The sequence below is a fragment of the Octodon degus genome, unplaced genomic scaffold (genome assembly GCF_000260255.1).
Source record: "Octodon degus isolate 3935 unplaced genomic scaffold, OctDeg1.0 scaffold00030, whole genome shotgun sequence".
NCBI lineage: Eukaryota > Metazoa > Chordata > Mammalia > Rodentia > Octodontidae > Octodon > Octodon degus.
The window spans coordinates 14,518,036-14,521,217 of record NW_004524606.1 but is presented as its reverse complement, the minus strand read 5'-3'; positions in this window follow the sequence as shown (position 1 = coordinate 14,521,217).

The window sequence follows — 3,182 nt, the reverse complement described above, 5'->3', positions numbered from 1 at the left end:
CTTTTGTGTAACTGCATAATGTTTCTATCTATAAATTGGTTACATTTATCTATGAACTGCTGTTTCTAAGATCGGCTGATCATAGATGAACACATTAGGAGCAAATAAAAATAGGTAACAAATGTTATTAAATGTATTCAGATGTCAATACTTGCATGAAGTTTTTGATACAATTAAATTAATGATGACATTAGATAAATACATGCAAAAATAATACAGGACATGAAAAAGCTGCTGTAATGTATGAAAGCAAGTGTGCTAAACATTAAGTGTAAGGATGAGAGAATCTAAAGAAAGCCTGAGTCAAAACTTTCAAGTAAACCAGACAAATTGTTATCATCCATTTTTTAAACGTGCCTCTTTCTTGTGGAAGATGGCAGTTTTACTTAGTACCCACATATAATTTAAATTTGTTAGAGAGATTAATATGCAGATAAGCAAAATGCTTTTTCCCTCCTCTTAAGACCATACACTAGTCTCTTAATGGAACAGCCACAGTACAGCTCAGTAAGACATTCTACAAATGGGCTCTCAAATGTTGACCTTTGAAAACATAGGCAATTTAAGTCATATGTGTGTAAACATAAATCTTGCTATACGTTGTCAATTTGAATATCACATTGTGAATCTAGAGCAGCCATCTATTTCCATCTCCATCTTTCTTTTTGCATACCATGTCCTTTAAATATGACTGAGTTGGAACATTCTGAAGTGATTCTTTTGCACTACACTCTCCTTTCTAGTGGCTTAACAGTGATTAACTGGCACTACAGGGGGCCGTTTCAGTTAACCTAGATGTGTGGAACGCTTAGTTTGTTCTCAACATTGGCATTGTTGATGAAGCAAGAAAAGGCTTTCAAGAGCATATTTTTTTTACCTGCTACTTCATAAAACCCACTGTTGCTCTGCGTGAGACTGTGCTCCTCTAAGGATGTCTCTGGAAACGCCTTGCACACTCTGAAGGTTGAGCAACAAGTGATAAGTTTGGAGAGAAAGCCATGCCCAGAGATACATGATTAGAGGAAGAGATGGGAAGAGATGTCCATCACAGATGTGTTAGAGAGTGCAGTCAAGCTTCAACGAATTCTTCACTAAAAGCAAATAAAAGATTCACTAAGTGGAAGTTGTTGTAACAGTTTGTGTATTTTGTATTTTAGCAATATCCAGTGTGATCAGGTAATCTAGTATATAAAAAATACATTGCAGATAGAGATTGGCAATCAATATTAAATCAAAGCCTTGCAGACACTTCCCAATGAATGAATTCACCAGTTTAACTAGATCAATAAGACCCAAGCCTGAAATATCTATACAGAACACAGGTTTTGCCAGGATCAGGTTCTCTTTGTACCTTCTGTTCTGGACACTACAAGATCATAACAATGTGAGGATGCTTTTGCACAAGCTCTTTCTGTTTGGACCATCTTCTCTCTTCACCTTTTTGTTCTTGGGGTCTTAACTTACTTAAACCTCACAATTATACTTTTCCTTGTTGCATCTTAATTATGCCTTCTTTGGGTCCAGCCTGCTAAGTCCAAATCCATTACTGACTTGCAGTGTGAACATGAACTGACTCTTCAGCTGGGCAATTTCCTTATTTAAAAAAATGGGAAGTTGCAGTATCTGTTTTGTGTAGTTGCTAGGAAGACTGAGTTAGCAAATACACATATAGAACTTCAACTGAGCAAACATCTCATCGCACTTAGAAAGTAGTGAATGGTAACTTAATACTTTCATTATCGATTTTGGTATTTCATTATTGTTGCAGTGGAGTTAAATTTTCTCATCCTTTTTTATTTCCCAACAGCTAGTGAAATGCTAAACACATACACACACACACACACACACACACACACACGCACGCACGCACACACGTTCGCGTGCACGTGTGCATGCTTCATATGTGTTGAATAAATAAATGAAAGGCAGGATTCACTACTAAATCGTTTCTTAACAGTGAATTAAAATCAGGATTTAGAATAGCTGTTTCCACCAATGTGTCCTCAGTCCAAATACTCACAAAAGGAAGTGGTTGGTCTCATATAGTTAGCAACATGAAACTTGCCACTTAGCAGTAATATGACAGATTTTTATACACAAGAAGAATATTCCTCATTTCATATGTGGTAATTGTCTTTTCAATCAAATATCCATTAGCAAAGTAAAAAGACACCACATATTACTGCACAAAAAAAGATGGTGTATTCAATTTGGTAATTTAAAATTGCCTAAAACAGGGACCATTTAAATAGGTATAAACAGCTTGCAAGAAAATCATGAAGGGACTGGTAACCTATAAGCTGGGATAGAATAAATGAAAGGAGAGGAGAATTTAGGGAAATGGAAAGTGCTCTGGAGAGGGCTATGAGTAGGAGGAAGACCGCTGGATAACTTAGATGAGTCACCTGTAGTTAGAAATGAGCACCTTGACTTCTCTCTTACTCATTTCCTTTTTTATTTTTTCTTCATCTGAGAATTTTCTTTATTGTCAAACATCTAGAAGCAAATAAAATGAAACTTGAGGGTTTTAAGTCAGATAGCCGGGTTCCTAGAACATAGCATAGAGCAAGAAGTTGGCAGAACAACTTGGAACAGCAAATAAAAGCCATCCAGAGTATAAAGTCAATTGAGATTGGAAAAAAAAAAAAAAGTTGGAATGAAGTTGAAATTTTTTTTTCTTTTTCCGAAGGAATTTTCAGATCCTTTCCATACTAATATAGATCATGAGATTCTGGGACAAGGGACAAAATGTGTGCAGGGTAACATGTGTGGGAACCATGGAGCCTCCTCTCTTGGAGAACTCCTGGAGGGTCTACTTTTCCAAACATCACAACTAAGAGAGTACAGATTGGGCTGGGGTGATGGCTCAGTGGAATAAGTGCTTCCCTGGCAAGCGCAAGGGTCTGAGTTCAATCACCAGTTCCACTAAAAAATTAAAAAAAAAAAAAAAAGTACAGATCCCTGATGTCACCTCAAGCATCAAATGAATTTTTTTCTACAGTCATTCATATACTCTGCCATCCTAGTCACCAAATTATAGAACTTCTAGGACTTTGATCTACTTTGCCATATTCATATATCAGGTAAAATCATTCAGATTTTGAGAAACAGAGTGACCTGTTCAGAGAGAGAGAGAGAGAGAGAGAGAGAGAGAGAGAGAGAGAGAGAGAGAGAGAGAGAGA